The sequence below is a fragment of the Microtus pennsylvanicus genome, chromosome 4, assembly GCF_037038515.1.
Source record: "Microtus pennsylvanicus isolate mMicPen1 chromosome 4, mMicPen1.hap1, whole genome shotgun sequence".
NCBI lineage: Eukaryota > Metazoa > Chordata > Mammalia > Rodentia > Cricetidae > Microtus > Microtus pennsylvanicus.
This window is the reverse complement of record NC_134582.1, coordinates 29,798,708-29,810,972: the sequence shown is the minus strand read 5'-3', so window position 1 is coordinate 29,810,972 and position 12,265 is coordinate 29,798,708. Positions and strand designations below refer to the sequence as shown.

General features: G+C 42.6%; 1 protein-coding gene across 4 annotated transcripts in view; it reads right to left on the bottom strand.

The window, feature by feature from the left end:
* Znf608 (zinc finger protein 608) overlaps positions 1-12,265 on the bottom strand; it is a 109,835-nt gene that overhangs the window by 79,204 nt on the left and 18,366 nt on the right. The gene's annotated exons all lie outside the window — the stretch shown is intronic.

Genomic DNA, 12,265 nt, shown 5'->3' with positions numbered 1-12,265 from the left:
CAGCAAGAATTCTCTCCTCCACCAATATTGCTCAAACTATCTGTTGTTGTTGTTGTACCTGTAATGTTTGCCTTTGTTTTAAAAAACAGGGAATAACTGTGTAGTTATTCCCTACAGAATATGACATTTAAAATGTTTTAAGAACTTGGACTTTTCTCAAAAATAAGACATGTCTGCTTCTGGCAGCACCAATTACTTCAGAGAGGTTGACGGACAATGAAGAAACTCATTATGGAATTTGCCTTCAGTGTGACAAGGCTAGCCATTTTGAGCAAGAAACTGCTCTTGTCTAGACTGCTTGATGGTATACTGTATGAACTGGAGATGCAGGACCGACAGGAAAGTGACTACTGAACTTGTCAAAAAATGAGATGGTCCTTCAGTGTTCCTGCTCCACAGAAGAAACTGTCAGACATTCTACAGGACATAGAAGAAAACAACTGATGAACTTATCCAGTCCAAGGCAAAACAGATCTTCCAATTTCCTACTTCACTGGAAAATATGCCAGATTCTCTGGGTCTGTAGGTTGAAGATGGATGCCCCAATGTTGCAAAAGAACTTTGGGTAACTGTCCAGGTAGCAAGATGTCTCTGTCAATTGTAGAGTTTTAGAAGTTGCTTTCAAAGCATTTCCTGGTTATGTAGGTAATCTAACATGTCTTTAATGGAGTTGAGGACAGACAGTTATAGACATAGTTTTCCTTAGTTATGATAAAAGATAAATTAGAAATGAAACCTTAGACTCACAGAGATAGGATAGATGATAGCATATTTTCTTTAATTTTGCCAGTTCCAAATAGACTAAAAAGTGTAACTATAATTCTTGCTTGATACCTGTTTTGTTATATGTAATTTTATTATGTTAAAGCTAAAGTCTTCCTTTGAATTAGACAGAAAAGGGGAGATGATGTGGAATGTCCTTCTGTATGTGTTGCTTTTATTGGTTGAGGAATACAGAAGCTGTTTGGGCAATGGCTTAGCAGAATAAAGGTAGGCCAGAAGTTCAAACAAAGATAAAGAGTAGGCAGAGTTGAAGAGATGCCATGTAGCTGCTGAAGGAGAAAGATGCCAGAACATTACCTGTAAGCCACAGCCTCGTAGCAATACACAGATTAATAGAAATTTTAATTTAAGATGTAAAAGCTAGCTAGGAATATGCCTGAGTCATTGGACAAACAGTATTGTGACTAAAATAGTTTCTGTGTGATTATTCGGGTCTGGGCAGCCTAGACAAAAGCTCAGTCTCCATTTACATGTAAATCTTTAGCTGACTTTAACTTGCTAAAGACCAGGCTGGCCTCAAACTCACAGAGATCTGCCTGCCTCTGACTCCTGAACATATGCTATCATGCATACCCACCAAAACCACTTGTTCTTTTCAACCACAGTTATGGCTAATGATTACATATGTGCACAATGATGACATATGCCATATAGAAACCCTCAGATAGGGTAATGTTTCAAGTTCTTTCGTGAATTCTAGCATAGACAGAAACGGCTAAATTCATGCTTGATTTCCTAAGAGCTCATCACACTCCAGACACAAGGGCTAGCTATTTTTGTGCCTGTGTGTATATGCACCCATTTGGGTATACACATGGGCAGGGCCTGAAGCTGACTTTGGGTGTCTTCGTCAATCACATTCCACCTTAAATTTTGAGATAATGTCTCTCACTAGACCTAGACCTCCATACCCCAGAGAATACTGGCTGTACCGTTCCAGGCCAGATATACAGGTGAGCACTGTTATACCTGGCTTTTTAACTGGGTGCTGACAATCCGAATTCAGGGCCTCACTCATACATAGCAAACTTTTCACCTTGACTCATTTCCCCAGTCTTCCACACCCCATTTTTTCCTTTGCAAATCAGGCTGGCTTTAATGTAAACTTTCCTATAGGTATCTCTTTTTCATTTGAATATTGTGGGTATTTTCTTTTCGTATTTGCAAGAGTGGCTGTCCGTTTTAGCCCTGGGGGTTTTGTGGCTAACAAAGAACCCATCAAACAAAACTCTCGCAACACACAGGACAGTCACTGTGATCTGGTATTCTGACACAGCATACACTTTCTGAGTAAATCATCTTTATCTTTGTTCTTTAAAATTCAACAGATAGACCCTACCCGGACTTGGGAAGCAGATGCAGTCCAACCAATTACATAAATAATGGCACTTGTAAAAAATTATAACTACATGTAAATGCAAGACAGACAAAATCCCACATCATTTCTAACAGTGTCTATGCCTGTGATCTCATAGGAAGGACCCACGGGAGCCACACTGAAGACCCTCCTCTAACCCATGACTGCCACCACGGAGCACACTGCTCAACAAGTACTGACAGGGATAAAAAATAAGTAAGAGTGTCCTCAGGGGTCCCCCGGCTCACAAGGGGAAATGTGCACACACAGATCCCAGAACAAAATGGGAAAGGTACGCTTAACAGACTTTCATCTGCAGAGCCTTAAGCAGAAATGGGGATGGGGATTAAGGCTCTTAAGGAAGGACATTCAGAAGATGTGGTCCCAGAAAGAAAGAAAAACAGAAATAGAAAACAGGATCCCCAAACAGTGGCTTTTGCTCATTAACACGAGAGAAGTCAAAGTGCTGCTGACCAGAAGAAATGACCTGCACAGGTTAAGACTGTGGAGGAAATCCATGCCACTGAGCGTTTGGACACTGCCTAAACATCTCCCCTTGCCATGGCCAGTGTCCGAACTGCTCAGCCAAAAGGGCCAGCAAAGCACAGCCCGGCTCGGCTCATCTTTACTACATGAGCAGGTCATTTGTGCAACAGAGTTCCTGCCGCATGATTCTAGGAAGCGGGAGAAAGTGTGTCCTGGCCATAAATCTACCTGGGGCTAGACCTACATGGTCAGTGCTTCCGGCTCCACCACCCATATGGCCACATCTGCCAAACACCTTCCTGAATTGGTATTTAAAGCAGTACTAGGGAGATTTTTGTATAAGAAGTTATCTTTTCTGAAAGTAGATTCGAATAACCATTCTTAAGAGGGAAGAAAGGAGAGAGAAAGGGAATGAATCTTCAGAGTGCCTTGAATCTTCATCTAAATTTGCAGAAAAGGAGGAGCAGGGCAGGGCAGGGAGGAACAGGGAAATGGGGGAGGGGAGTGTTAAGCATTCCTTGGGTAATTGAGATATACAACTCAAGTGTTGTGTTCAAGTCAGGCGTGGTGGAACCCTTCTCCTCTGTAATCTCAGAAGCCAGGAGGGAGAGCCAGGCAGATCCCTGTAGGTTCGAGGTCTACAGAGTAAGTTCCAGTACAGTCAGGACTACATTATGAGACCACAGCTCAATAAAACAAAACAAACAAAAGGACTTCAAAGAGAGTTAGAGCACTAAAAAAAAAAGCAGTAGAAATTGACTCGATAATCTTGGAATAAGCAACATCTCCCTAAGCTGATGCAGTGCCCAGCAGCCATGAAAGGAAAATATTTATGGACTTGAATACACAGTTTAAGACTTTTTGCACCGGGGTAGTAGTTGGGAGAAGGTGGGGGACTTGAATAAACACAAACCAGTCCGAAGAGATGGGAAAAAAAAAATATTTGCAGGGGGCTGAAGAGATGGCTCAGCAGTTGAGAGCACCGGCTGCTCTTCCAGAGGACCGGGGCTTAATTCCCAACACCCGCATGGCAGCTTACAGCTGTCTGTAACTCCAGTTCCAGGGGGTCTGACACCCTTGCACAGACATATATGCAGGCAAAACACCATAAAATAAAAATTAAATTATAAAAAAAAATTTGCAAACCACTCATCATAAAGGCTTGCTAGACCTCAAGGGTGCACGAGTGTGGAAGGATCGGTATGAGCAAGAAATGGGCAAAATATTAATATGTTTAGTTAACATACATTTGAAATATCGGAAATATTTTAACATCAAGTAGTATCTGGCTTACTATAAAACCAGGCAAAGATTACAAGTTTTCAACGCTTAAGAAAATACTGAAATACAATGACTTATACTAATAAAAACTACAAATTGAAATTCAGGTAAATTGCTATCACATTAACATTAAAGCCAGAAAATCATAAGCCATGGTGGTAAATTGCAGTGAAACACACATTGTATATTCTAGTGTTGGATGATGCACAACATACAATTGTGTGGAAAAAAATTAAATTTTGAGATGTATAAATAAAAAGTTAGTTGCTCACCAGGACATTTTTTTTAATAATGGAAAAATACTGCCAATAGTTTGCATGCTAAACTGCGGAACCCAAGGTAAAGAGTGATCTTAGAACACAGCCAAGCGAAAGGCCAATGTGCAGATCAGTTTCTTCAATGCTCTCATTTGTGCAGGAGATGAGAAGTACAGACCTGTATGATTGACAGACAGGGACCACTTCAAGAAAGACACGGGGCTTAATGAGGACTGGCTCTAGGGAGCCGGCTGGGAAGGATGAGGGTTTGAGGAAAGAATGTCCCATTTCCATTATGAGATAGATAATTACAACTTCCGCTTCTCCAGACTCTTGTACTGATTTTTAAAACTTTTTAAAGTCATTTAAGAATTAGTTTAAGTCTGAGGAAGGAGAATCTCCTGTTTGAGGACAGCCTGGACCACAGACAAGGGTCTGCATCAAGCGCAGCAAAACAGAACGGCAATTTACCAAATGCCACTGATTTGCTCAGGCCAGTATCAGAGTAGAAGATGTGCTCTTCTGCTTCAATGTTTGTCTGTGACGAGGCCTCACTGCGTTGCCCAGGCTGGCCTCTGAGTTGTGATCCTCCTGCCTCAGCCTTCTGAGTGCTGGGAATTACGAACTATGGGACATCACCCAACATGTTAGACTCCACAGGAGTGTGAACGTAGAGAGTGTAAAAGACGAGACCCAAAAGATACGTCTTTATAGCATCACCCCATCATTTTTAAAGCTGTTGTTTGTAAATATAATAATAACCAATTTTATTGATAAAGTGACAGCATATAAAGTATGTATGCGCGAGTGTGTGCATGTGTGTTTGTGCATGAGAGTGCGTGTGTCTGTTAAGTGTGTGTGCTTGGGTGGTTATGCGTGTGCAGCTATGTGTTTATAAAGTGTGTATGTGCAAATGTGTGCATGTGTGGTTGTCTGTAAGAGTGCGTGTGTTATAAGGTGTGTGCTTGGGTGGTTATGTGTACGAATGCACGTATGTGTTTATAAAGTATGTGTGTGTGCCTGAGCTGTTGAGTGTGAGAGTGTACGTATTTATAAAGATGTGTGTTCACATGTGAACGAACACCTAGAACCTAGAACATACTCCCTCAGGAAAGAAGCCATCTTCTAAGGAAGGTTCTAGCTTGCCCATTCCCCGTATCCCGCAGGATTGGCAGTGTTCCGTGTGGAATCAGTGGGCATAATTCACACAAGATAATACCTCCATCTCCCTTCACCACTTAGAAATGAAAAATCAAAATGGTCAGAAGATTAGCTAAGACCACTGAGACCACAGCCTGCCTCCCCTCCCCCACTGCAGCTCCTTGTTCTCTGCTCTCCATCAATCAGCTAAAGCCACTCTGGAAACTGTATCTCCTCAGGCACACAAACACTTCCCACCTCGGGGACTGTACTCTGGGATCTTCATTCCATCCCCGGATCAAATGCCTCTTGACTGTTCTCAAGCCCTACTCAAGCACAAACATATAAATTCTCCCACCTAGCAGTTCACGCTTCCATCCTCCCCTGCTGCATTTTCCCTTACAAGACACACCACCATGAAACAAAAAGGGTTTCTCCAAAAGAAATTAGAATATTTGCTTCACAGGGGAGAGACTTGTTTTGCTCACTACTGTGCCTTAGAGACCCAGGCACAGGCATTCAAAATCCACTTGTTCAATGAAGAAAAGGATAAAGGCGTGAATGGAAAAATAAATTGAGGCATGTAGACGCACATATAACCTGAACACAAAATAGTCAAAGATCCCTAAACCACAGGAGGAATGGGGAAAAATGGATACAACTGTTGTCTACAACATCACTATTAAAGAAATTTCTAAGTTCCTAACACTGTAACAACCCGCACAGATGGTGAAATAAAATCTTCCTGGCCAGGGGTGTAGCTTCCCAGCATGCTTAGCATGTTCAAACCTGTGCAGTCTCCAGCAAACTTTGCCAGATACTGCTGGCCAGTGGTGGCGCACGCCTTTAACACCAGCACTTGGGAAGCAGAGGCAGGCGGATCTCTGAGAGTTCAATGCCAGCCTGATCTACAGAGTTAGGTTCAGGAAAGGCACCAAAGATACAAAGAAAAACCTGTCTCAAAAAACAAAAACAAACAAACAAAATATTTGTTGTTTTAATCCAAAGGGGCTGTTTTGTTTTTCAGCCACAAATACTGTTGACCCTCTGTGTGTGACTGACTGTACTCCATCTTTCTTTTTTTTTAGTTTTTCGAGACAGGGTTTCTCTGTAGCTTTGGAGCCTGTCCTGGCACTAGCTCTGTAGACCAGGCTGGTCTCGAACTCACAGAGATCCGCCTGCCTCTGCCTCCAGAGTGCTGGGATTAAAGGTGTGCGCTACCACTGCCTGGCCCTATACTCCATCTTTCCATAGACAACTTGTTCAACTACAAATGTTCAAGGCAGCCTCCAGGTGCCCAGTCTCCCTACCCTGACCCTCAGGCCTACAAAAGAGCATTTATTAAGCCTTCACTTTAATATAATTCTATCCCCCCACCCCACTTCCACAGCAGCACACAAACAGGTCACTAAAAGTTCGTCCACTTTGAAAATGATAGATGTTTATTTTCAAGACAGGGTCTCACACATCCTAGGCTGTCCTTGAACTTGCTTTACAGCTAAGGAAGACTGTGACTCAATCGAGGGGCTCTGTGAAAGCTGGGAAAGTACTCGACCAGCAGAGCTCCGGCCACAGCTACAGCCCCTCCCTGGTAAATAACAAAACGAATACTTCTGTCCTTATGTCAAGCCATTTAAGAAGTATCGATATGTTCTGATTTTCCCCACCATTTATGAACTACACTAAGTCTTTCAGTGACGTTTTGTGTCTCCCTGCCCGGTGTTTCAGTTGGACAGCAATTGTGGAGCTTAGCAGCCGTTGACTCTGATCCCCATCTTAACCTGAGTTCCTGGCACCATTTGGCACAGACGAGCAGAGCCACCTGGATGGAATTTCTAAACTTGCTTTTCAGAAACACCAGATTGCCTGGGGTTTCCTCTTCCACAGTTCGTGTGCCCCGGGCTCCTCTTAATACTCCATGGCTCAGCTCTGGTCTCTGCCTTTCCTAAGGACACTCATGTTCTGGGTGACTTCTCACAGCCACCAACTTCCAAGTCAGTTTCTTCAAGTTCAACCTAAACATCTAACTGAATGAATGAACCTCACATGCATCATTTGCCTCAGACTGTGTCCAAAATGTATCATAGGGCTGGGCAGATAGCTCAGCAGTTAAGAGCAAGTGGTTGCTCTTCCAGAGGAGCTAGATTCAATTCCCAGCACCTACATGGTAGCTCACAACTGTCTGTAATTCCAAGATCTGATACCCTCACATGGAAATATATGCAGGCAAAACACCAATGCACATAAAATAAAAATAAGTAATATATATTTATATAAAAAATATATAAATAATATAATATAAATATATATTTAAAAATATATTTTTTAAAAGTGTATCATAGCTGAGTGCACTTGTGCGTGCCTGTCAAGACAACCCTCGAGGGTGAGGGCAGGGTGATCGGAAGTTCAAGGTCATCCTCAGCTGTTTATTGTAGCCAGTCAGGAATCCATAAGACCCAAAATAAATTTAAAAAGGGGGCTCATAACTCTTGATTCTACCGACCCCACCCCACCCCATTCAGCGTTACCCTTAACTCTTACTATTACACAACTCCAGATTAATTTCTAGCCCATCTTTACCCTTGGACAATGTGACGACTTTCAACCAAACTCTGTAACTGACAAAGACATCTATCTCTCTTGTGTCTCCTGGGGGCTTCATAAGCAGTCCTGTAACCAATTTCACTGGACTTCTGGCAATCAGCTCCCCATACCGAAGAACCACCGAAGGAAGTTTTTTAAAAAGCAAAACTAAATCACGTTATTCCCGTGCTTAAAATCTGGAAGCATATTTTACTCCAACCAGGATCTGAACTCCTTAACCATGGCCTACAAGGCCCTGCATGACCAGGCTAGGCCCAGGCCCCAGTCCAATCTGGACATGGTCTGTGCAAAACACATGCCTTGTGTGTTATCTGAGGGGATTTAACAGCATGTCCAGTCAGCCAAGAAAAAAGGCTAGGAAGCACATCCAAAAAAATAGTGCTTGTATCCAATCCAATCAACTCAGATTCCAAGTTCAAGCCCCCTCGAGCTCAGCATCACTTGCTGGGTCTGCTGGTGCAGCTCTTCCTGCTCCAACTGCTCTTCCTCTTCCATCCCAAGCGTGCATTTGACAGGGCTCTTTATAAAACAGCTTCAAACCACAGCCACCTGGGCCTCAGAGATTCAACCTCTTCCAGAGCAACTTCTTGTCACTGAAAGTCTCAAACATCCCCAAAGTATTTCGCAAGCAGGGCAAATCTACCTTTTTCTAGTGACCCTCTTTTCCACTGTGTGGTTGTATGTTGATTTTCTACTCTTTTGGCCCTTTGAGGGGCCCACCACCTAGGTTCCAAATAATCACAGGGAGGTTTATTCTTTCTTATGAATGCCAGGGCTTAGCTTGGCTTATTTCTAGCTTTTCTTAAATTATTCCTTTCATCTTTTGTCTCTGGGTTTTTATCTTTCTCTATTCTATATATCGGTCTTTACTTCTTATTCCATGGCTTGCTGTGTGGCTGGCCCCTGGTGTCCTCCTCCTCTCTCCCATTCCTTGATTATTTCCTCCCAGATTTCTCCTCCATTTATTCTCTCTGCCTGCCAGCCCTGCCTATCCTTTTCCCTGCCTAGCTACTGGCCATTCTGCTCTTTATTAGACCAATCAGGTGTTTTAGACAGGCAAAGCAACACAGCTTCACAGAGTTAAACAAATGCAACATAATTAAACAAATGTTCCATAGGATAAACAAATGTAACACATCTTCAACTGATATTCCACAACACTGTGTCTTAAGATAATGCAGGATTTCTGACAGAAAAGAATGCAACCGTGTGCTCTGTCAACCCTAATTTCCATTGTCCAAGTCAAGGCTTGGGATGAAATAAAAGGTACCGCTGCTTGGACAAACCCCGTCTTCTTACAACCCACCCTGTCCTTGGGTTCGCGTAGCCTGAACTGTATAAGGCAATTCTTACCTCATCAGTAATGTACACAATTCTTATTTCCATTTCTGGAATTAATTGTAAGGTTCATGAGAAATCTCAATAATTTCTAGAAACCACACATAACTGGGTATTATATATATATATGAATATATTATATATACATAAAGTTCATAACAAAGACAAAATACAGAAACATACAGCACGAATATTACTCTCAAGTAGTCTCACAGTGCACTTGAATGACTGACTGCATCCATGCTCAGGATCTCCATTTGAATCATACTCTCTACATTAAGTTATAGAAGGTTTGAAAATTCAGGAGGGAGAAATGTCACATTCGGCTTCAATCTTACCACTTACATTCGTAATGCCATATTAAAAGAAATCTAGAGAGAAAGGACAGGGGATGTGACTCAGTGATAGGGCATTTCCTAGCATGAATGAGGTCCTAGGTTGGGGAGAAGGACAAAGGGAGGGAAGGGGGAAGAAAGAAAGAGACGGGGTAGGAAAAGAATCGAGCAAGCTGATTCTAAAATCATCAGGACAAAGAAAAGAGGACCCCTCCAAGAGCTTCAGAAGACAGCGACCACACCCTCCCACCTGTCTCTCTACCAGACACTCCCTACAGTGAGCCTCATTCTCTCTGGTCTTTATCAGTCTGTTTGCTGTGGACCTGTGAGCACTATCCCAAAATCACCATTGAGAGCCTTCCAACAGATTGCTACTGGATGTCAAAGCTCTTGATAAACAGTGGAAGAAAAACCAGACTATCAACAGATAGGAGTCTATCAGAAGATAGAGAAAGGTATTTTTGCAGGAGTTTAGCCAAGGGGAGCAAGGCAAAGATCACTTTCACATCAGAGTGGAGAACCTTCAGCTAACCCTGCTCTCCAACACCACAGAGTTCAACTTCCTCCCACACAGGAAGCACTCTCTCTTATAACCTGAAAAATCACCATACCAATACTGGCCCTTTTTGTTAATCTTCCTTTCATGCAAAACAACCTCAGTCTCAAGCCTTGGGCTGTTTCACAGATCCCGTTATCACAAAAGCAACTGGCGTAGGTGAGTATAACAGATTGATTTAGCGCCCTAGCTCACTCCTCTGCAATGTCTGGTGCATTTCTCTTCCTGTGCAAGAAATATGTCTGTGTTGCTTCCTGACAGACCATTTTCCAGAGCCCATGTCCACTTTGCTCAAACAAAACAAACATTCTCGATAACCACACGGCCTCCCCTTCTGTCCGGCTATTTCCTGAAGTCATTGATATATCATTTCTTTCTCTCCCTATAAATCTAGGTAATACAAAAAAGAGTTCAGTGTAGAATCTATTAGCCGACCAACTTCAAAGAAAATTTACTGGGGAAATGAAGGGTAATTTATGAGGTCAAGAATTAGGTCATCAGTATCCTGACTACAAAGCATGAGATAGCCCATGCCTGTGCTTTCAGGGCCCATCGGCGTCAGACGTGATGGGAAAGGGCAGGTCTTAAATAGTTTGACTCATTCTGGCATAGCTATCATATGCAAAAAGTGTGAAGAAATGGGTGCTGAAAGCAAACTTCCTCCATCTCTGGGCTACCCAGCAGCAGTGGCAGTGAAGCATGCTGGTCTAGGCTTTGAGGGTAAGTCTAAGGCGAGAGCACAATGACCTTAACCAGGAATCACCAGTGATGAGGGAGTGGGAACTTGCCAACCTTGTGAGGAAGCCTGCTGGGAGCTCAGGGAAGACTAAGCACATAGGTATGGAGCACAATCTAATGCAATCACTCCCCTTCCACATTCTAACCCTTTGTGCTGCTGGAATCGGTCGGTTCTTTAATCTTCTCCCGCCTGTATGCACATGTATGTGTGTGTTTAAGTCTATAGGAGTGTGTGTTTATAAATACAAAATACACATATATGCCATATTTAGTGATCTATGGTTACTCTTAGTTCTTCTTTGTTGTTTACTCGTTTCCCACACTTCCCCAAAGGGTACTTTGAAATCTTTCCAGTTTTTACAATTAAACCTAACCATCTGGACAAAAATCTTCACATTCACTAAATGAGTCACAGATTTTGTGGGTAAGCTGAGAAACTAAATGCTATGCTGAGCGCTAGGATTTAAACCACATCTACCACAGCAAAACACTCTCTCTCCAATAATCTCTCCAATTATGCACGCACATTCAGGCTCAAATAACAAGGAGGCGACTATACCCCACTGCACAGAATTATTTATTCAGTTAGCTTCAGCCTTTACATCCCAAAACAAGCAACAACAAACCCCAAATGAGGGCTCCAGAAACCTTTTAGAATGCATGGAGATAAACGGGAAATCATTACCTAGCTCTTTAGGACTGGTTAACTCTTGCCTTCTATTGATGTACGGTGGCGAGGCACTCACCAGAGTAAAAAGCAACTTGAGGGGCTGGGGAAGCAGCATTAAAAAACCTATACCCAGAGGAGTTAAGTTCAAGCTCCCAGCACCCACGCGGGGCTGTTCACAACTGCTGTAACTCCAACTCCAGGGGAGAAGATCCAACACCTCTGGCCTCCACAGGCAAACACACAGACACACACACACACACCTATATATATACATGTATTTTAATAAATAGAATAAATCCTTTAAAAATATCTATTTCAAGGAGTCAATATGTTCAGTGTTATACTCTAGTAAAGATGTGGACGAAATAAACAGTTCCAGTATAAAAAGTCTCTGGTTTCCACGGTGTTTACAAGAATTGTCAGAAACTCTAGGTGTTTAAGAGTTAATATCCAGACAGCTGAACTCTAACAAGGCAAGTGATCTCGTGTTGTCAGCTGATCACTGGTACAAGAGGCAGCTAGTAAGAGTTCCCATCACTCTAAGACCCAGCAGGATTAGCCCCTGGAAGTCACTGCAGCTATGCTAGCTCCGGGCCATGGAAAAGATTGGTGGGTACCAGGAAATAATAAATGCAATCTTGCAGCAGGCTGGTGGATTCACATTGTAGTCTTTCAAAGTGCACCTTAAGCCTTTAATATAAGCTAAGATAGAAAGTATTA